Source organism: Microcaecilia unicolor, chromosome 12 (assembly GCF_901765095.1).
Source record: "Microcaecilia unicolor chromosome 12, aMicUni1.1, whole genome shotgun sequence".
Taxonomy (NCBI): domain Eukaryota; kingdom Metazoa; phylum Chordata; class Amphibia; order Gymnophiona; family Siphonopidae; genus Microcaecilia; species Microcaecilia unicolor.
In genome coordinates, this window is record NC_044042.1 from 52,245,459 (window position 1) to 52,269,086 (window position 23,628).

A 23,628-nucleotide genomic window follows, 5' to 3' on the forward strand; every position below is an offset into this window, starting at 1 on the left:
GTGAGTAGGATGTTTCCTTTATCCGTGGGAAAGAGACCATTTTGAAGTCTGTGGTTTACATGGTTCGTGAGGTCTATTTTGAATTGTTTGGGGGCGGATCTTATTAGGCTAGTAGGGTAAATGTCTAATTTGCATTGTGACTTGGCGTATTTTCCAAGCCATTTTGAGATTTCATCTGATGATATTGTGTCAAAGTTGGTCCATGATTGGTCTGCTGGGCATTCCCCAGGTTTTGGGTCTAGAAAGGATGCTTGTGTACTCAGTGATGTTGGTAGGTATCATGAGTCTGAGCTTTATAATTTTTTCATTGAAGTAGTTCGCAAGATTGGTTGCGGATGGGGTATTTATATTGTTAGAGGTAACCAGTGTAGTATTTATGAGTTTGTTTACAAGTGTGAAGAGTTTGTGTGTATCCTTGTAGTTTGGTCCTATTATGGTTTTGTACTACGTTCGTTTACTTTGTCTGATGGTATATTTGTATTTTCTTTGTAGCTGTTTCCAGTCTTTGAGTGTGTGTTCATCTTTTTTCTTGCTCCATGCTCTTTCTAATCTTCTGACCTGTGTTTTTAGTTCTTTCAATTCTTCATTAAACCATGGTATTGAGTTTTTTCTATGTGAGGTTCTGGTTTGAAGTGGTGCTATGTTTTCTAGTACTGCTCTGTATCTGTTGTCCCATTCTTGGAGAAATTGGGGCGAGTCTGTAGGTGTTGTCCATTTGTCGGTGTAGAATTGTTGCCAGAATATTAGTGGGTCTATTTTGCCTCTCGTAGTATAGGTTTTTTTTCTTTGTTTTTGTTGTGCCTGTTTTGTTCTCCAGCAGATGGAAATGTTTGCTTTGTAGTGATCGGACCATGGCGTGGCTGTCCATTTTGTATCTATAAGTGTGAGGTTAGGGTTTGATGAGAATTTGTGGGTGATGATATCTAGTGTTGTGTCCTTTGTTATGGGTGGGTTGCATGATTGGGCAGTGGAGCTCCCATAGCTGAAGGAAGTCCTTGTATTCATGTACATTGCTTGAGTTAGAATCTTCAAGGTGAAGATGGATATCTCCTGCTATGAGAAGATCCTGGCTGGAAACGCAAGTATTCGATATGAAATCCATAAAGTGCATTTGTGAATCTTGCCAGTTGCCCCCTTATGCCCCCACCTCATCAACCCCATGCTAACTATCCCTCCAACTCTCCATTTTCACTTCTTTCAACCATTCCCCTTTTATTTTCTCCCCTTCCAAACTCTCCCACCATCTCCAGTCACCCATCCTTTATCATCATCTTTTTAGCTCTTCCCTCCTTCTATCTTCCACTGTCTCTCAGCCCTCCCTATTTTAAGTTTTACTCATCCATCTCCCCATCCCATATCTATGTCCATTGTCCTTCCCAGTCCACATTCTTCTTCTTTCCATCTCTTGTCTCTCTACCAGCCTTCCAGTAGAGTAGAGGAGTAGACAAACAGTTACAGCAGTGAGCTGAGAACTAGGCAATCCAAGATTAGAATCTCTCACTGAAGCTTCTTTCGCAAGTCAGTTCACTACACATTGCCTTAGATACAACTGAAAATGTAAGCCAATCTAGGCCGTGCAGTATGTAGAGTAAATGAAATCAGCTTGAGCTCAGATTTGGAAAGATAGATAATAAAATCTAAGAAACCGATGTTCCACGGGAAATAATGAGGTGGGTAATAATGAGGTAGGAGAACTCCTATCTGTTTATCTTCCACTCACTGGGTGATCCCTGGATTTTCAGCGGCACATAACTGAATAGCGCCACTGAAAATCCAGGGAGAGTGCCACAACACTATCCAGTTAGTTCTGGAAATGTCTGGGAGCAAAGTCAGGGTAGAGCTGGGAGTTGTCTGGGCACTGTCAATATTTATTGGTGATACCCGAATAAATATCCAGTTAACTTGCAAATTAATCCAGTAGCTATCCAGGTACTATTTTATTTGTTCTATTGCCTATATAAAAAAATATTATGTACGTAGTTTACAATATTAACAAGAAGACAAAGGTACAGGAAGCAAAGATAGGAGAGACACAACAGGAGGCCTGGGTTACAAGTGTATCTTTGAAAACAACCATCCTAACCACAACGGGGGGGGGGGGGGGGGGGGGGGGGGGGGGGGGGGGGGGGAAGGAATGTGAGAAACCAGTGCGGGGATGCTGCAGTCAGTCTCCAGGCGATCAGGGCAAATGGAAATCAGAACAGTTCAATATTTAATCAGGATATTGCCAACTGCCTGGATATTCAGTGCTTGTACACTGATAAATGTAGGCCCTGAATATCCAGGCATAATTCAGAAGCTGGCAGCCAGCATTTAAAAAACTGCTGACCACCACTGGCTGAATAATATTCCTTAAATTGCCAACTGAATATTTCTGTCTTCCACTCTCACTCCTTTCCCAGCCCTACAAATTCCCAAAGGCCTTCCAGCGTTTCCCAGGTCCCTATTTTCCCTGTTTTTCACTCTTTCCTCAGTGTATTTCCTTTTATTTTTCTTTTATACACTATATTCCATTTCCATCTTCTGTAATCCACTGGCCTAATCTACTGTCCACTAGTTCTCATTCTATCCCAGCCCCAGATTCTTTTCTCTCATGCATACCCTCCTCTGTTTCTATTTCCTCTCTTTCACTCCTTCTTCACCCTTTATTCCTTCCTCCATTCTGCCACTCCCTTTTCATTGCTTCTCCCCCCCCCCCAGCTTCCAGATCCTTCACATCTCTCTGATCCTTTCCCCGTTCTTCATGCCCTCACACAATCCTGAGTTTCCATTCTCCAAAGTACCCTCAACCCAATTCCCATTTTCCACTCAGAGCTTACGTCCTCACCTTTCATATTCCCCTTTCCTCCTTATTTCCTGTAATTCACTCTTCTGTACACATGGGCATAGTTTTAGAGGGACGAGGGAGGGAGGGCATTGCCCCCCCAAATGTGGTTTGACTAAGTGCCTCCCTCTACCTCCCCTTCCCCACATGCCCAAGCATATACCCCTCTTTTTCTTCTCCTTTCCCATCCAGCATTGTCTGTTATGACTGTACATTTGTCCTTTAGATTGTAAGCTCCTTTGAGCAGGGACTGTCCTTCTATGTTAAATTGTACAGCGCTGCGTAACCCTAGTAGCGCTTTAGAAATGTCAAGTAGTAGTAGTAGTAGTAGTTATGGGTCCCCCACCTCTCCCCTCCCCTCAAACCTGTGGCTCCTTTCCGCCACACCGGTTCTGTGCTCTAAAAAAAAAAATGATACAGCTGCCAGCACAGAGCCTCCTGCTACAGCACTCACCACCAGGCTCTGCAGGAACCTCCCCCACAGTAACAGGAAGTGCATCACAGGGGGTGGTTCCAGTGTTGCCAGGTGGGCGGTTTTACCGCCCAATTGGGCGGTTTTCTGCGACCCGCCGCGGGAAATTTTTGCCCGCGGTGGGTGGCGGTTTTTTGGGCTTGTTTGGGGTCTTTTGGGCGGTTTTTTAAGCGTTTTTTTCGGCCATGGGGGCGGGGTTAGTGACGTTTTGGGCGGGGTTATTGACGTTCTGGGCGGGGCCGATGACATGAGAGGCGGGGCCGATGATGTGGGAGGCAGGGCCGATGACGGCGGGGGCGGGGTTGATGACGACGGGGGCGGGGGTGCTGACGCGGGGGCGGGGGTGTCAGGGGCGGGGGTTTGACTTTGGGCGGGTTTTGGGCTGGATTTGGGCTCGTTTGGGTGGTAAAAAATTTTTCCACCTGGCAACCCTGAGAGTGGTTCGGGTAAAGCCTGGCAGTGAGTGCTGCAGCATGAAGCTTTGTGCCAGCACCTCAATTATTCTGTTTAGTTTAATTTTTTTAGCGAACAGAACTGCAGCAAAAAGGAGATGCAGGTTTGAGGGGAAGGGAGGGGCGGGGGAGCCAACCATTTATTATTTATATTTTGTTATTTAAAAGGAGGAGAATGCTTTTCTGTTTTTCTTTCTTCAGTGGTCCACTGTTAACAGAGTGTGGGGTTTCCATTTATTTTTGTCTACATATTTGTTTCTGATTTGCAGTCTGTTATTTTTACTACGTGATGGTGGAGGTTTTCCATGTGTCACATGTAGGAATCTGTAGCAGACTGGCTTATCCTCTTTTCTCAAACTGTTGGTGTACTGCTGACTTATCATAGGTAGGGCTGGTGCATTTGGGGATCATGGATTTAGCGCTGGTATGGTATAATCTTGAGTGCCCAGCTCCACCCTGACTTTGTTCCCAGACATTTCCAGCACTAACTGGATAGTGTTGTGGCACTCTCCCTGGATTTTCAGTGTCAGGTAGGTGGGGGAGGGAAAGGCAGGGGGAGAGCTTAGGCTGCAGGAATGGGTGGGTAACAGGAACTATGGCCCTACCAATTTTTTGTCCAATACATCATCAGCACTAGGGAGAGGGCAAGGGGACAGAGACAGAGTTTGGTTTGTATGGTCCTTCCAAATAAAATTATGTTCTGCCTCAGTGGAAGAGTTCGAGGAGGGTGAAGGAGAAGTGGGAGGTGAGAGAATGTGCCAGGAGGGAGAAGGAGGGGGGAAAAGAAGAGAAAAGAGGAGTATGGACTGGAGAGGGGGGAGGTGAAAAGAGTGTTTCAGGAGGAGAAAGGGAAAGATGAGTAGAGGAGGAGTGTGTACTGGGGAGGAGGAAAGTGAGAAACAGGAGAGATATGAGGGGAGAGGAGTGAGGAGTGAGAGAAAGGGAGGGAAGAGATGGAAAAAAAAACCAAGAGGAGAGGCAGGGTGAGGAAGGAGAGAGGTGAAGGAGCAGAATTGCTGAGCAAAGGGTGGGGTGAATGATGGTGATAATGGCCAGAAAAGAACAAAGGAAGAGAAGAGGGTGGTGTAGAGGAGAGAAGCAGGAGGGAGGGTGGAGGAAGAGATGAGAGAAAGAGGTAAATGAAATTATGAGAGGTGGGGAGGAAGAATGTGTCTGGAAAGTGAAGAGGGGGAAAGACTAATGGAAGAGTATAGGGGAATAAAGGGAAACAGAAGGAAAAGGTGAAAATAAAAGAAACGGCAGGGAGAGTGTAGGCTAATCAATGCCTATTTGAAGGTAGGGGGAGAACATTCTACCACCAATCTGAACTCTCTATCCCTTGCCCTCCTCCCCAATGAAATAGTCAAACTACTCCCTTCCATCCCTTCTCATTACCTCACCTTCAGTCTCTTATTTTACATGAGGCCTGATATAACCTCTTCCTCATCCATCCATTTCAGTAGGAGATCAGAGGCAACAGTTCTATACAGTTCAGTGTACAAATCACCTGTTAGAAGCGTGGTGGAAATTGAGGAGTCAGTGGGTTTAGAAATACCCAGCTGATGATTCTACATAGGAGGGGGTAGAAGCTATAGGAGAGACTGTGGCCAAATGTTTTGCTCCTGTGGGCCATGGGGGGGGGGGGGGGGAGTTATCGGGGGCACCATACTTCCAAGAGCTGTAGCAGATGTTCTTTGCCCCATTGGGTGGAGAGAGGCAGCAGGAGCTTTGTAATCAAGGGGCAGGGACCTTCTTTAGCACAACCTCATGTTTATCTTTTTTCTGTCCTTCCTGCCCCCAAATTTACCATGGACTGTTAAATTAACCCCTGTGGTCATCCCAACTTTGACCTTGGAAAGACACGAGAACTCTCAGACCTTTTGCTGCAGTACATGTAAAATAGCTAAAAGTTCAGGTAAGAAGATGACCACAGCTTTTCCCTGCTCGTAACCATCTCTAACTACAATCACAGACTTTTCAACATGACAACCAGATGTGTCACTCCAGGTACAGAATGCTGTATTGCTTGGGTGCATTCAGAGAATTAACAGCATCGTGCACATAATGCTGTGTAAGTGGGAAGGTGTTTCAATAATTGCAAAAGAATTAGCTAACCCTGGAGCTACAGGACCTTTAGGAGGTACTTCTGTAACTGTGTGCCCACATTGCAGTGCCACTTAAGAGTAAGTGAACATTTACACACGTGATTGCAGCAAAACAAGCACTATTCTGTAAGGGTGCATGTAGGTGGCATGGCACATAAATGCAAAGGGGGTATTCACAAATAAACCTTTTCCAGAGATGAGAAGGTGGTAGAACTAGAGGACGTGAGTTGAGGTTGAAGGGGGGCAGACTCAGGAGTAATGTCAGGAAGTATTTTTTCACGGAAAGGGTGGTGAATACATGGAATGCCCTCCCGCGGGAGGTGGTGGAGATGAAAATGGTAATGGAATTCAAACATGCGTGGGATAAACACAAAGGAATCCTGTTTAGAAGGAATGGATCCACGGAATCTTAGCGGAGATTGGGTGGCAACATCGGTAAATGGGAAGCAAAACCACATACCATGTATAATGAGTTTGTCTTGTTGGACAGACTAGATGGACCGTACAGGTCTATCTGCTGTCATTTACTATGCTACATGGGCTGAGCATGGGCAGGCATGGAAGGTGCTTCCACTTACACACATCACTTACAGAATAGTGTAGGCTATGTAGTTTGCCACATGTAGGCACTCACAGTTTCATTAGGTCTGTAATACCTGCAGGCTCATTTTCGAAAGAGAAGGACGCCCATCTTTCGACACAAATCAGAAGATGGGCTTCCTTCTCCCAGGGTCGTCCAAATCAGTATAATCGAAATCCAATTTTGGACGTCCCCAACTGCTTTCCGTCGCAGGGACGGCAAAATTTCAAGATTTGGGCATCCCCTACCATATTATCGAAATGAAAAATGGACGTCCATCCTGTTTTGATAATACGGGTTTCCCCGTCTCTCCATCGGGATGTTTTGCGATGATGCCCTCAACAAAACTTGGCATATCTTTCGATTATGCCCCTCCTGGTTACACTAGCATTTTATAGTGGTCAGTGGCATAGCTAGGGGGGCATCAGAGGAATGACCACTCCCCCAAACAGACTTGGCCAGCACCGGCACCTATTTTTCATGTACTGTCACGTCTACGCAGTCCATTCGCGTGTACCTAGCAGTCTGCTCTCTGCTCCCCCCCCTGCATCACAACCTAGCTATGCTTCTGACAATGGCATCTGGGTGTCCAGGTACTGATATAGAATAAACTTTCACTGTGTGCCATCAGGGCCCATTTACCTCCTTAATATTTACACTCTGCTGGTGGATGCCATTGGCTTATATTGGAGGGCAATGCTCTTCGATAAATGTATCACAGTATGAGTCAGTCCTGATGTTCTGCCACTGGGATTGTGTACTTCCAGTTTCCCTTAAAAGCAGGAGACGTCAACATAGGTAACAAGCAGAGAATTTAAAAACAGGACTAACTCAACTGGTCTCCAGTGGCCTGGAGTTAAATGGAAATCCTAACTTGAGTGGCACAAGGCAAGTTCTCAATCAGGTCTCTGGAGCCAAATTAAGAGCCATAGGTTAGTGTGGCACTGTAACTTCCTGATACTTAAAGTTCCTGCCTGCAGGGACTAAATCTGAAACTCTATTCCACTAGAAAGAGCCTGGTGCTTAGTTAGCAAATCAGCTTTGTGACTGTCCATTGCCTCCAGTAACACACTCCCAGATTCTTAATGAATTCTACTCACTTCAGAGTCACTGCACAAATAAGACTCCTAATAGGTATTTTTTGTCCTGTTATTAGGGTTTTGTTTGACTGGAATGATGATGATGATAAATGGAAAGACTGGTTTGCATCATTACGTTGAGCACTAATGCAGTGTGCGGGGAATTTCTACTCATTAAAATGAGAAAGAAAAAAGGCTGAAGCATTGCTGTGCAGTGTGTGCGCTGGTAAATAGAGGGCTCTCACTTCCACTCAGAATCCAATAAAGTTTATGAAGCCTTTGTTTGCTAAATTATGCACATGCAACCATGAAAGAGAAAGCAGAGTATCTTTGTCTCAGAGATTAATACGCCATCCCATCGTCTCAGGCTCCCACTTAATTCCAGGTATCAATTATCCATCTCAAGTCTCAGGCACCTTTCTATTCTCAGGGATTAAGGATTAATATTCCATTTTGTTCACCTTCATTCAGGGTCTTGGTCACCATCTTAAACTCAGGGATCAATAATCCATATCTATATTCCACTGAGGGTTTTTTTTTTTTTTTGGGGGGGGGGCGGGGTTGTTTTTGCATTGATGCATTTGACACTTATGAGAGTGGCATTTATTCATGTGCAAATACATGGAAGGAAACAGCAGGCAATCATCCATCATCTTGATGTACCTCCGCCTTGCTCAGGAGGGATCATCCAGAAAGGGTAACACAGTTTCACTCTCTTGAGAATTTGAGCTACGGCTTTTGGCTGTAAAGATGTGTTTCATGGAATGACTGCATGAGAACTGAATTTAGACTAACATTTCACGTGTTCCTTGCAGCACAGACTCCTTATCAACTATTCTCAATCCCTGAACCAGCCTTCCCTATACTTCATGGTTATTAATCAGAACATCAGAGGTCAACCTGTAGTGTGCTTAATTGCTGTGTTCCAGAAGTAATGGATGACCCATATCATTTGGTTTCTAATCTGTTTTTCCTAATATGAATTGATTATGAACAAGAAAATAAGTCTTTTGCCAGAGCTCAATTCTCTTGCACCAAATGGCAGTTGAATATGTTTATGTTTGAGTGACGTGGAAATATAAACAGAAGAACAGGAACCCACACAGTCTCACAAGCAAACCAAACACAGCGGAGGTGTCTAATATGTGACTGCATTTCTGTTATCTCTAGTGACACACAGCCTCTTCATAAAGCTAATTCTTCAGTAACCCCCAAATTCTATATATGGTGCCTTAAGTTGTGCATGCTAATTTGGCCGTATGGTCAAATTGCATGCACAACTTAATTGATTAACAAGCTAATCAGCGCCAATAATAGTTACTTAACAACCTGTTAGCAGCACTAACTGGCTTTAATTAGAATTAACATGCACAACTTTCTTGGCGTACTTTATAGTGCAGTGTGTGTAAATTCTAATGCGTGCAGTCAAAAAGGGGACATGGTCATGGGTGTGGAATGGGCAGGTTGTCGGTGTTTAAAAAAACTATGTGCACTATTATAGAATACGCTCAATCTGTGCCTAACTTAGGCACAGGTATTTAGGCCTGGTTTTAGGTGGCCTAAATGGGTGCACCTAAATTTTAGTCACAAAAATGGCACATGAGCATATTCTATAAACTACGTATAACTATAAGCGTAGTTTGTAGAATCATGCTAACCGTGTGGTTTTTCAACGCCAATTTTTAAGGTGCCATATATAGAATTCCCCCCTAAGGCTGTTGTTTTATCTTGATAAACCCCTTTCTAATGGCAATCAAAGAGGTTTCAGAACAGGTTTCAGAGGAATGAACCCTCACTGATGAAGCAAACCCTTTTAAAATATGTATCCTTCATTATAAGATTCACTTGCCATTCTAAATGTTAATGCAGTATGTGAAGAGTACGAGGACATGGAGTGGGAAATTGCTAGGAAAGGGGAGAGTAGAGCTCCTTTGGGTTGGCCTGAGTCCTCCCGTAGGGGTGGTCGCCATAGATTCCAGTCCCCAAGGATCCAGCATCTTTTAGGGAAAGCAGCTGATCACCTTCCTCAGAGGAAATAGTGAGAGCCAAAGACTACAATTCCCAGCAGCCCCTGAGGGAGACACAGAGTAGAGCCAGGGACTACAATTCCCAGCAGCTCCTGAGAGAAATACAAAGTAGAGCCAGGGACTACAATTCCCAGCAGGTCCTGAGGGAGACACCGAGTAGAGCAAGTAAGAATTATTCACACTACCAGTCCTAGAAGGCTAAGGGGAAGGAGGAGACTCTGAGTAACTTCAGTCAAGGGAATGAAGAGCAGCTGGGAGGGGCAAGGTAGAAGAACCCATGGATTGGCAATCAGGGGATGATGGGGAGAAAGAGAGAGAGAGGAGAACCTGGAAGAGGAACCCATGGATGTCTCAGCTCTTGCCCAAGCAAAAGGTAGAGAGTTAAGAGGGCAGATGGCAGCCTGGTTATCTGGCTTGATGCACGGAGGCAAAAGGTGCCTGCATCAGAGGTGGGATTAAGGAACGTATGTTTTAACCTGGGTCAAGTGGGAGGTTGTCAGGAGTTGGTGCTGACAATGAAAGGGTGGGACCCTTACATTCCCTTGGCTGGGTAATAGGTGGACAAGGGGGAAAAGGTTGAAGCAGAAAAGTGAACTGTTTAAATTGGGGTTTGTGCTGTGATAAAAGTGAACTGTTTAAATTGGGGTTTCTGCTGCAATGCTGACTCTCTTCCTATTCAGGAAAGTTGAAGGAACCTGAGAGAAAAGGGGGGGGGGGGGGAATGGAGCACACAGAGACTCTCCTTCCCTTCTGTAGGAAAGGGGAAGGGAGAGAGAGATTGTTTCAGAGGGAGTTTGGAGCTGAGTGGGGGAAATGGTGGTGGAATCCGGGACGCACTGAGGGGCCATACCCACATAGGAGTCTTAGTCCCAAGCAGGGGGCAGCTAAGAGGGAAACCTCCAGTCTGTAAAAGCGAAGAGGTTGAGCGAGATAGCCCTGGCTGTGGATTACAATATAGCTCTCCCTGTGATCCGGTGGATTGCAAAGGACCCCGTGGAATTCCAAATCCCAAAACACGGAGGGTAAAAAGAAAACTTCCAGACTGTAAAAGTGCAGAGATCGAGTAGGGCAGGACACAGGCTGTGAGGGAGCCCTATCACGCTCCTCCGTGGCTGGGAGCTTTACAAGTATTTACTCTGCATCCTTGGACATGTACACAGTACTGTACATGATAAATGATATAGTTTCAAAACCCTAACTATTTAAAAGCTCTCACAGATTTAATCTAAGCATATACATTTAAGCAGCCTCTTTGAGGTACCCCCAGAAAAGAAAGAATGGTTCAATTAAACCTTTGTTTTGCTTTCAGAGCTCCCTGCAATCAGCAGAGGTATTTTAAAAATGGATCTGCCAGTATAGAGCCTCTTCTGTAATATGTGCAGGACAGCACATTCATTTGCTGCCACATTCAATGGGGACAGACAGTTTATAACGATGCACATTGAAAAAATGGATGGTATAGACCCAGCATCTTATAATTGTGTGGAAGTGGTGATTTCATACAATACACATAAACAATTCACAACACAATAATCCTCATTACACACACCGCTGCTTGCCTCCCATCCCCACTCTCATCAATTTCCTATGCACCTCCATCAACTCACACTTCATAACAATTTATAAACTCTTAGGCTCCCATCCTTAATCCCATAAATTTGCCAAGACAAAGTAGCTTTCATGGTCTTTCAAAACCATAAATAATCTAAACATCCTATCACAAATAAGTGAAGAGAATAATTTTTAAAGCTTTCCCTGTGAATAACAGCTGTTTACCCTGCTGAAAACTGTCGTCCCCCTCTGCATTTAAAAGTAACTGCCTCTAAAAATGGTCAGAATTAGGTGGGTGGTAGAAACATCTATGTGGAGGCTTACTTTTTTGTGTGTTGTTAAATGTGCGTACTCTTCTGAAAGAGTCACACATTTTGCAAAGAATGCACACTATCTGTGAAGAGTTTGTATTATTTACAAAGAGCTTTCAGAACGAGGGAACCCTCTTTTCCAGTAGAGCAGACGTGCAAACCATTGTACATGCATGCACTACTTGGAAAGAGTGTACATTCTTCCCAAAAGAATGTACCATCTTTGCAAATAGGAAGGAATTCAATAAATGGCAAAGAAAATTTGACACCAAAAGAATTGAGCGCTAAGTGCTGTTCTATAAAACTACTACTACTATTTAACATTTCTAAAGCGCTACTAGGGTTACGCAGCGCTGTACAAGTTAACATAGAAGGACAGTCCCTGCTCAAAGAGCTTACAATCTAATGGACAAGTGTACAGTCAGTCAAGTAGGGGCAGTCAAATTGGGGCAGTCTAGATTTCCTGAAAGGTATAAAGGTTAGGTGCCAAAGGCAACATTGAAGAGGTGGGCTTTGAGCAAGGATTTGAAGATGGGTAGGGAGAGGGCTAGGCGTAGGGGCTCAGGAAGTTGATTCCATGCATAGGGTGAGGCGAGGCAGAATGGGCGGAGCCTGGAGTTGGCGGTGGTGGAGAAGGGTACTGAGAGGAGGGATTTGTCCTGTGAGCGGAGGTTTCGGGCGGGAACGTAGGGGGAGATGAGGGTGGAGAGGTAATGAGGGGCTGCAGACTGAGTGCATTTGTAGGTGATACCAAAATAGGGCCTGAAATTCGAAGGTGAAAAGCACAATGGTGCACACTATTGATGACATTTTGTAGGCGATAAGGGCTAACGCACTAATCATGTGCTAATGGGTTAGTGACAGTAGCGTACCAAGAGCAGGGCGATGGGGGCCGTCCACCCCAGGCGCACACTGCAAGGGGGTGCAGGGAGCAGCCATGTGGCTGCTGGCTCTGCCAATTCTCTGCTCCCTCTGATGTTATTTATTTATTTATTGCATTTGTATCCCACATTTTCCCACCTCTTTGCAGGCTCAATGTGGCTTACATTACATCATGAATAGTGGAAATACATAAGAAAATAGACATTTAGTATTACATAAGGATCTTGGGTAACATGATAGTAGTGTGTCAAGTAAATATCGTAAGGCAATTCTGGATATGTGTGTTGGAGTTCACATTTGTTGATCTTTGTGGTATGCCTTGTTAAAGAGATGTGTCTTCAGTAGTTTGCAGAAGTTAGTTAGTTCGTAGATCGTTTTTAAATTGCATGGCAGCACGTTCCAGAATTGTGTGCTCAAGTAGGAAAAGGTTGACGCATGCATTAGTTTGTAGTTTAGACCTTTGCAGCTGGGGAACTTCCTGTTCCGGGACAGGGAACTGGTGGAGCTGACAGCCGCCTGACTGCTCCCTGTACCCCCAGGAGGTGATGCGCTGGGGGGTGGAGCTTCCTGGAGGTGATGCGCCAGGGGATGGAGGTGATGCACTGGGGAGTGATGTGCCAGGTGGGTGCGTAGCGGCACTCCGCCCCTGGTGGCAGCCAACCTAGGAACTCCACTAGTTAGCACATGGCAGTGTAACTGTGCTAACCAATTAGTGCAGAACATGTCTACTCTTCATCCCCAGACATATCCTCACCGTGAAATAAAAAAATTTTTAGCGCATGGGTAGTGAGTGCACATCTCAAAATTACCACAGGACAATTCAGCACATCCTGTGGTACACGATTTTTGCTGTGGTAAGAATGCATTAGTGCTTACTGCAGCTTTGTAGAAGTTCCTTTAAAATTTTACAGTATAAAGCAGGGGTTCTCAACCCAGTCCTCGGGACGCACCTTGCCAGTCAATGAATATGCATGAGTTAAATTTGCATGCACTACATCCATTCTTTGCAAATCTATCTCATGTATATTCATTATGCATATCTTGAAAATCTGACTGGCTAGGTGTATCCTGAGGACTGGGTTGAGAACCCCTGGTATAAAGGAAATTAGGCTCCTACTTTCCATTACAGAATAGGCTCCACATAGGTGCCCTCTGGGCACTTAAGTATGAATATAGCTGCTCCTCTATAGAATTTCCTCCAGGTGTTGGTATATAAATCTGCCCCTCTCTATCTGAACAGGTATCTTATTCCCTACTTTCCTTTACATTGTCTTAGATTGGCTGGTAATAATCATTTTTCCTTTCCACCACCCTCTATTATCCATCTCACTAGTGCTCGAGATTCTGCTTTAGGTCCTAAAGTGGAATGAGCTCCCACATCAGATATGAAATCAACCCACCATTGCATCTTTCTTACTGGCACTAAAAACTATTACTACTACTTATCAAAGGGACCTTATTCGATCACAATATCACCTTGTATTTGTTTCTCTACCAGTCTTGGCAAATGCCTTACGATACTATGTAAGCCACATTGAGCCTGCAAATAGGTGGAAAAATGTGGGATACAAATGTAACAAATAAATAAATCACTTCTATAGCATTACTAGAACTGCATTTGACCTTCTTTCATAACCTTTCCCTTTTGCCTGATTTTTCTGATTTCCTCCCTCTCTCTGTCTCCTCCCCTCCCCCTTCTCACTCCACGGTGTCCCTCCTCCATTTTTCTTATTTTTTTCTTTTTCTGTTTTCCATTTCTCCTTTCTTCTATGCCTTAGTTTTTAAATTTGTTTTTGTAAACCACATTGAAGCCTTGGCTAGGCCCTATGCGGTATATCAAGCATGTGAAATAAATAACTTGTTTTGATAGCCTTCTCTCATCAGGGACCATGAGAGCTGCTGTCACAGCATCCACAGCCCAGTTTGGTAAAAAAGAGCAGAAACCAGGCCTGAGAACTTAACCTAAGTCTACCAGCTGCCAAACCACCAGATAGTTCTGCAGGACATGGGTTGGGGGGGGGGGGGGGTTGAGGAGAACACTCTACTACAGTAAGCAATGCCTCTGTTTTTCACAGCTGGAGATCCAGTGACATGAAAATGTTGATCAACTTCTGAAGAAAGGAATTTTTTTTCCCTTTTTATTATATCCTAAGAAGCATAAGAGATATTTGCATCTATGCACAGCAGTGGCATAGCTACGTGGGGCCTGGGCCCCCGTAGATTTGGCCCAGGACCCCCCCCTGCCGACGACCTGCCCGACCCCCCCCCCCTCCCACCGCCAACCCGCTATCGCCATCACCTGCCTTTGCTGGCGGGGGACCCCAACCCCTGCAAGTCGAGGTCCTCGTCTTCTCGCAAAAGGCTTCCTTCTGTTTATGACGTCCTGCAGGTACAACGTCAGAAACAGAAGGAAGCCTTTTGTTAGAAGAAAAGGACCTCGGCTGGCCGGGGGTTGGGGTCCCCCGCCAGCAAAGGTAGGCAGCGGCGGGGTTGGCGGCGGGAGGGGGGTCGAGAGAGTTGGCGGCGGGAGGTCGGCAATGGTGGGGGGGAGGGCTAAAATGTGCCCCCTCACCTCGGGCTCTGGATCCCCCTCCCGCTGAAGTCTGGCTATGCCCCTGATGCACAGTGAAATTGCAGTTGAACAAGGAAGGGGGTGGGGTTGCAATATAAGGGAGAAAGTAAAGACAGAGAGAGGGAAATGGGACTTGATATACCACCTTTCTGAGGTTTTTGCAACTACATTCAAAGTGGTTTACATATATTCCGGTACTTATTTTGTACCAGGGGCAATGGAGGGTTAAGTGACTTGCCCAGAGTCACAAGGAGCTGCAGTGGGAATTGAACTCAGTTCCCCAGGATCAAAGTCCACTGCACTAACCACTAGGCTACTTGCTTGACATTTTCTAACCTAGATGAAATTTTACTTTTTTAATTGATTTTTTTTTTAAGACAACAGGCTGTTCATTCACTATCAGCATCTTATTAAATTAAGAGTCAGGAAGGGGAGTGTAGGAGAGAAGCCAAAAAAAAAAAATTCTGATCAATCTCCATCTCTGTGAGCTCCAGTGGCAAATGCTAAATGCTGTGGAGTATGAAAGGAGAGGCAGATCAATTCATCAGCTAACAAGATAAGTGCTTTGCTCACCCATCTGTTACTACTGTGCCCTTATCTGGGAGTGGAGCACAGCAACAGAGATGTATCTTGTGTCAAGTACTGGATCCCAGATTTTGTATGAATGAAATGTTTTCCTCTTAACCAGCCATGTTTGGACTGTAGCAAGGCACATTTCCTGGTATGATGGTTCTTGCTGTACTTTTACAGTACCACAGCAGCATTGGGAGGAAGTGAGAGAAAGCTATGACAGGAGGCATCCAAGGCTTGTTTTTGTACCATCAGCTTGCATTTCCTATTCGAGTGCTGCTCTGTCCATCCTTGACTTTATAGCCAAATTATTCTTATCACTGCCTCGTAGTCTAGCAACCATAGAAGGAGGTGCATCTCTCTCACCCTCCCTTTGTTATTAAAGTGGACACCTTTATAGAAGCACAGTCCCCTCTCAACCACTAGTTACCCACATAGTAACATAGTAAATTACAGCAGATAAAGACCTTCTCAGACCATCCAGTGTGCTTAACAAGGCAGCAAGAACTGCACCCACCACTCTGAGCAAGATACACTCCTTCATGAATAAATGATGGTATTTCAAACAAGACAGTTGGCAATTTGCACCATGCCAAACCTATATGGGCAATTATATATAATGTAATCTTGGAATACAACACCGCAACAGCACGCCAATATTCCAAAGAGTGGTTTTATTATTTCAATGTTAAGATGCTGTTCCCTTCCCCATTGAGTTACACAATCCAACAATACTGTTAAATAGCAACATTTTACTCAACTTTAATGTTAAGATATCTTCTCCTCACTAAGTTCTATAGCACCTGCACTCATAGCATTTGATATGCATATGATATAAAATACACCTCAACGGTACAACACAAAGAGCGAGCGTTTCAGCATATATTGGCAGGGCCTTTTCTAGACTCCTGTAATTGAGCTCCAACAGATGGTGCACACGTTAAGTGCCACTGCTGAGCCTAAAAGAGTATCCATGAATTGAGAACCCGGTGTCCCCTGAAGAAGCCTTTTGGTGAAACAGGTCCGTTGGGTCTCGGTTGTCATTTGGGAGAACTACATATGTCAAGCTCAGCCAGTTAAGTTTAGCTGAATTTTTATTTACCTTGATTGATTTTTGCATGTTTGGCAGTGAGTTGTGCTGGTTACACAGTGATTATTCTTTTTTTTTTTCTTTTTTCCTTTTCTAACTGATGCATGAGGCAAAAATAAAAAAAAAAACATTCAAAAAAAATAATTAAATGACACAAACAATTTTTACCAACCTTTGTGGTTGGTTGGGGGTTTTGACCAATGATTACAGAAAACAGGCATGAGACAAGGATTGTCTAATCACCATAGGTTTGCAGCAGCAGGTCATTCCTTTCTGAGGTCTTTCCCCCCTATTTTTTGTTGAAGTGGTATGATATAAAATACACATACTTGATCTGTCTCTGCCATTTTTGAGCTTCATACAGTCCATAGAGGTCTGCCCAGCACTGGCCTTATTTTCCAGCTATTGTAATTGCCATCAAAGCTCACTCTAGCCACTTCTGATCCATCTTTGCCATTTGCCTGGCACCAGCCTTATTTCCAAACTACTGGAAACGCTAAGTACTAATCCTGCCCATCATAACATATCAATCAAATACAAAATGGTAGATAGTCACTGCTTGAATGCACTCTTCATGCGATATTATTTTATTGTTGGGGGGGGGGGGGGACTCTCATACTGTCACTGGGAACTTATCATTACACACCCGCCACATGGGTGAAACCCTAGACTTACTGTTTTAATCGCAGACAAAAAACCCCTTCCAACTGATGTGCACTGAAAGAAATTTTTATTTATTTTGCCAATTTTCTATGTTTTTAGCTTGATTAATATTTTATATTATCTTGCGTACACATCGCTAGATAAATGCTGACAATGGCAGGCTATAGGTGGTCACTTATCTGAGAAATCCAAGGTGCCCAAGGTTCACTCAACCCAACAGGTGCCTGTTTCGCTTTCAAGCTTTGTCAAGGGATCTTCAATTAAATAGCACCGGATATCAGCTAGAGCACATCCTCAGTATGCTCAGTCTCATATAGGGTTTCACCTGTGTGGCAGGTGTGAATGATAAGTTCCCAGTGACAGCTTTCTGACATTTTATTTGTGGAAATTGCTCCAGCAAAGAAAGGCGGAGGAAAGAAGAAGGGCCGATCTGCTATCAAAGAGGTAGTTATGAGGGAATACACCATCAACGTTCACAAACGAATCCATGGAGTAGGCTTCAAGAAGCATGCACCCCGTGCTTTGAAAGAGATTTGTAAATTTGCTATGAAAGAAATGGGGACTCCAGATGTGTGAATTGACACCAGATTGAACAAAGCTGTTTGGGCCAAAGGAATAAGCAATGTTCCCTACCGCGTCTGCGTGCGTCTCTCCAAAAAGCGTAATGAGGATGAAGATTCACCTAATAAGCTATACACACTGGTCACCTATGTACCAGTCACCACTTTCAAAGGGATGCAGACTGTCAACATAGATGAAAACTGAGGAGTTCTGCATTTGTTCAAATAAAGTTCTAAAACTGTTTTGGTTGTATTGAATGTTACTTACTTTAACCTGAAGAATCAAAATTAAATTATTTATTGTGTTATATTCATAATTGCAACAGACCCTACCAGTTCGCTTGAGAGTAGCCTTTACTACATCTAGCTTAGAAAGGGAATGCATAAGTCAGGATGTAAAGAAATTCCCAGGTATTCTGTAAAAAGCTCCCTGAGAGCAGAGCCTTTTGTAAAATATGTATAAGAATGGAAGAATGGGTAGGACTACACCAGTAAAGATAATTCTAAAGAAAAAAAAGTGACAGTATGAGACTCCCCCCAACAATAAAATAATATTGCATCAAGCAGTGACTATCTACCATTTTGTATTTGATTGACAGCATCATAATACATTAACAGCCATGAGACCATTTAAGTTGTGTTTTGATTCCTTCCTCTTTCTGTTTAGGGATCCTGTGTGTTCATCCCATCCATTTTTGAATTCCATCACTGTTTTTTGTCTCCACTACTTTCACTAGGAGAGCATTCCAGGCATCCACCACCCTCTCCATTAAAAGCATTCCCTGATGTTACTCCTAAGTCTACCACCCTAAAACCTCAATTCCAGTCCTCTATTAGTTCTACTGCTTTCCAGTCTCTGGAAAAGATTTGTTTGTATATACCTTTCAAGTATTTGAATGTCTGTATCATATCTCCCCTATCTCTCTTACATGTTTAGGTCTGGTCTTCAAGTATCTTCTCATACCTCTTTTGTCACAAACCCCATACCATTTTTGCTTCCATCCTCTGAATCATTTCAAGTTTTTTTTAATGACTTTAATGAGATGTAGCCTCCAAAACTGAACAAAATACTCCAAGTGGGGACTCACCAACGACTCATACAGGGACATTATCACCTCCTTTCTCCTACTGGATATGCCATGCTCTATGCAGCCTAGCATTCTTCTAGCTATGGCCACCTCCATGTCATATTATTTCACCAGCATCAGATCTTCATACACTATCACCACAACGTCCCTTTCCTGGTCCATGCATATCAGCCTCTCACCTTCTAGTGCATACAGCTCCTGTGGATTTCCACACTCTAAGTGCATCACTCTGTACTTCTTTGTATTAAATTTTAACTGACAAACATTAGAAATTTCATTTGATTTTTGTGGATTGCTCCTCTTGTTATCCATTCCCTACAGGTGTCCACTCTGTTGCAAATTTTGTGTCATCCGCAAAAAGGGAAACTTTTAACCTTTCAGCAATGTTGCTTACAAATATATTGAATAAAATTGGCCCCAGTACCAATCATCGAGGCACTCCATCACTGTCCTTTCTTTCCTTTGAGCAAATTCCATTTACCTCCACCCAATGTTCCCTCTAAGTGGAGCACGAGCGATTGCTCATACATTTTAGGAATGTTGCTCACAGATTTTACATGGTTGCTCACAAAACTGTTTTATAAAGCTATATACAGAAATGCATTCCTAATACTGGCGCTCAAAAATTGTTTTTAAAACTTGTTGCTCACACACAAAAAAAATTGCACACACCAGGCCACTCCTTAGAGGAAACATTGTGTCCACCCTCTGTTGTCTGTTAATCAACCAGTTTCCTAATTTAGTTCTTCATTTTGAGTCCTAACTTCAGCCTGTCGAGAGTATGAATTAGCCTTCTTTGAGATAGGCTACATGTAAAAAGCTTTGCTGAAATCCATGTAGACCACATCTAGCACATGCCCTCGCCATTTGTCTGGTCACCCAATCAAAGAAATCAGTCAGATTTGTTTGACTCAATTTTCCTTAGTAAAACCATGTTCCCTTAGATCTTTGTATCTTGCTGGATTCCAGGAAGTTCACTATCCTTTCCTTCAGATGAGCCTCCATTACTTTTACAACCACTGAAGTGAGGCTTACTAGCCTGCAGTTTCCCACTTTTTCTCTGTCACCATTTTTGTGAAGAGGGACAACAATCCCAAGGAGCCTTTCCTCTCTCCAAGGATATATTAAGCCAGTGCATTTTGTCTAGCAAAAAAGGTGCCGGTACTCAAATGCCAGGCCACCCTTCAGGGGTGGAGTGATCATTGAGGGACCCACCCTACAATAGCCAGGACCCCTGCAACCACTCATAGAATCTATGACAAGGCAGAATTTGTATGTAGAACCTGAGCTCTTTCATTAAAATATGAGAACCATGGGTCAAGTTTAGCAGACAGTGGAAAAGGTGCTGGTACTCAGTACCCCCAAGTACCCCCTCAAAAAAAGCCCTGTATTAAGCAAATCTTTACGAGGATCAGCCAGAACCTCCCTAAACTCCTTCAGTGTCCTGGGATGGATCTCATCCAGCCCAAAGGCTTTGGCCATATTCAGTTTTTCTCTCATGGGTTTCACCACCATTTTCTTCTATGAATGGTGCAGTATCCACTCTAGTCCCATATATACCTTTGTCAGCCATCTGAGGTCCTTCTCTAGCATTTTCTTCCATAAGCACCAAACAGAAGTACTTGTTTATCATATCTTCTTTTTCATCATCACATACAGTAGCTGTTCTCAGCATCTTTCAGTCTTACAATTCCATTTCCAGCCTTCTTTTTTCACCAATATATCTGAAAATAAATCTTGTCACCTATCTTTACATCTCTACACATGTTTTTCCTGCCTGTATTTTTGCCAGCCTGATTTCTCTCTTTGATTCTTTGAGTTTTATTCAGTATTATTTCTGTGTTCCTCTTCTTATTTTCTGTATTTCATGAACACTATCTTTTTTTGCTTTTATTTTGTCAGCCATTTGTTTGGACAAACCTATCAGTTTCTGGGTTCTCTTGTTTTTGTTTATTTTCCTTACCTAGGGGCCCTTTTACTAAGCCACGGTAAAAAGTGGCCTGCACTAGTTTTGGTGTGTGAAATTGGTGCTCAGTAGGCCATTTTTTTACCGCAGCAGGAAAAAGGCCTTTTTTTTTAAATGGGGCAGTAAATGGCCATGTGCTAATATTAAAATTAGCACATGGCTATTTACTGCCTGAGCCTTTACTGCTACCTGTTTAGAAGGTGGTAAGTGGTCACATGCTACTCGTGAGGTAATCAGGCAGCATGCAGCAACGTGACTGCGTTGCCAATTACAGCCGGGAACCGTGATAGAAAATAGAAAATTTTTTTCTACCACGGGAAACTACACATGGCAGCTTAGGAACTACCTCCAGGTGCCTGCTCTACCCCAGCGGTAGGGTCGATTTGGCATGCGCTTCGCATGTGTAGCTCTACCACAGCTTAGTAGAACAGTTCCATAGAGAGCTGTTGCCATGTCTATAGATTTCCACTTCTTTCCACTTTTCTTATATCCTCTAGCTCTTTCTTATTTTTTGTTTTATTTTTGTTACATTTGTACCCCATGCTTTCCCACTCATGGCAGGCTCAATGCGGCTTACATGGGGCAATGGAGGGTTAAGTGACTTGCCCAGAGTCACAAGGAGCTGCCTGTGCCTGAAGTGGGAATCGAACTCAGTTCCTCAGTTCCCCAGGACCAAACCACTAGGCCACTCCTCCACTTCAATTATTTCCTCATTTTACTAGATCCAGCATCACCCCTTCTCTTATGGGATTTGTCACCATGTCTCTGAGCAGAGCACTTTGCAAGGCATTCACAGTCTTACGACTTCTTTATGATTCTGCAGTTGGGACATTCTAGTCAGCATTTGGCAGGTTACAATCTATCAGCAACAGCACCTCACCTTTCATTCTCAGCTTTTAGATAACTATGACCAGATCTTTGTCCAGCTTCTCTGTTTGAGTTGCAGGTCTGAGGATGACACTTGTAGATACATGTTCTAGCTTCTCTTTCCAAGACAATCTATATCACTTCCTCCTTTCCCCAGACCCTCTGCATTTTCAGCTGCTCTAATATTGTTTTCCCGCATACAGTGCTACTCCTTCATGTTTTTGGCCATCATTATCCTTCTTAAATAGATCTTAGCCTGGTATGGTTGAGTCCCATTCATGGGAGTCATTGAACCATATTTCTGTGATAGGAACGATGTCTAAATCTGCCTCTAACATTAGGTCTTGCAGGTCCTGAACTGTGTTTCATGGAGTGTGAACATTTGTGTTCATTGCTTTCCAGCTATATTTTATTGATCTCTCATCTTCTGTGTGTCTTTTTGCCTTGTGCCCCTTTCTACTTTGTTGCTTACAAGGAAGTTGCTAAGATGGCTGATTCTATTTTATCACCTCTGCTGTCACTCTTTTGCTTTGCTGGGATGACTTTCTGAACTCAACTGCTTTCCACCCCCACCTTCTAGTTTAAATGCCTTGAAATATATTGTCTAAAATTTTCACTAAGCATTCTCTTGTAGCCCATCATGAAAACATAGCTGTTTGTTCTCCATATATTGCCCCATCCTCCTATGTTTCTAAAACTATCTTGTTGACACCAGGTTTTGAGCCACCTATTGAAGTTCTCTGTATTATATATTCCCTCACCCTTTCCCTAGGCAGGCAGTACTTTAGGTAAAGCTACAGTCTGTACCAAAGAACTCAGCCCCTCCTCCAGGTTCTGGAAAGCTCTGTGCGCTACACGTGTGTTATTTTTGACCAGGTCATTTGTCCCCAGGTGACTTGCAACATCAATTATACAATTCTTACTCTCTTCTCTGATCCCACTCAGTATTTAGTTTGTATCCCTGCTAGATTATGAATCTGGAAGAATTTTGATTTTATTGGAATCCATGGGCTGAGTTCCAAATGTAATACCTCTGATGATGCAGTCCCTTAGCAGCAAGGTTTTTCTGATGTTGTTTTTAATTGAAAATGTCAAGATTTTTACAAAAATATCATAATAACAAAAGTAACTCTACCAATCACAAAAGTAATACACTCAATAGATTATTAGAAAGGAAAAATAGGTAATTTTAGCCCACATCTAGGAGCACATATGCACAATCCTAATTAAAACATTATATAAGCAATCAAGTTAGAGTCTGAATGGAAAAAATATGTCTTTTTTTTTAATCCACTCAATTGGAGAATGTTCTTCGAGGTAGGACGTACTTTCTTTGTATCAGTAGTAAGATAGGGTGATTGGGGGTTTAGTCCTTAATTAGTTGGATACTCCTTAGATAGTTGAGAAGATTGGATCCAATTAGATCTAATTATCCTCTAACTTGATTTTTCTGTTGTGAGTTGTTTTGTCTGTGTTTTGGAGATGTGTTTAGCATTGAGTTAGCTTCTTTGATTCTGGCTCCACTTCAGCCCTAATTTCTTGAGCATCATTTATTTTTTTGTTACATTTGTACCCCGCGCTTTCCCACTTACGGCAGGCTCAATGCGGCTTACATGGGGCAATGGAGGGTTAAGTGACTTGCCCAGAGTTACAAGGAGCTGCCTGTGCCTGAAGTGGGAATCGAACTCAGTTCCTCAGGACCAAAGTCCACCACCCTAAGCACTAGGCCAGTCCCATAATGATCTAATGCCGCAAAAGAAATTTGCAGGTGAAATAATTGGGAAGGTGGGTGCCTTTGTGTCACAGGTCACAATCTAGAAGAGCCTACTCTAGTCCATCTATCTTTGGGTTGTTTCATTCTCTGTGGCAGTGAGGGTAAATTGGTTAGATGCTGTGTAGTCCTGAAAGCTGCTTTAATTGCAGCGAGATCTGCTTTGAGTTGGTGAGCTCCCCCTGCATAGCAGAGAGG

At 43.5% G+C, this 23,628-nt stretch overlaps 1 pseudogene; it reads left to right on the top strand.

Annotated features, from left to right (window-relative positions):
- Positions 1–17,982, top strand: part of LOC115481372 — a 163,540-nt pseudogene extending 145,558 nt beyond the window's left edge.
- Positions 17,983–23,628: the final 5,646 nt, after the last annotated feature.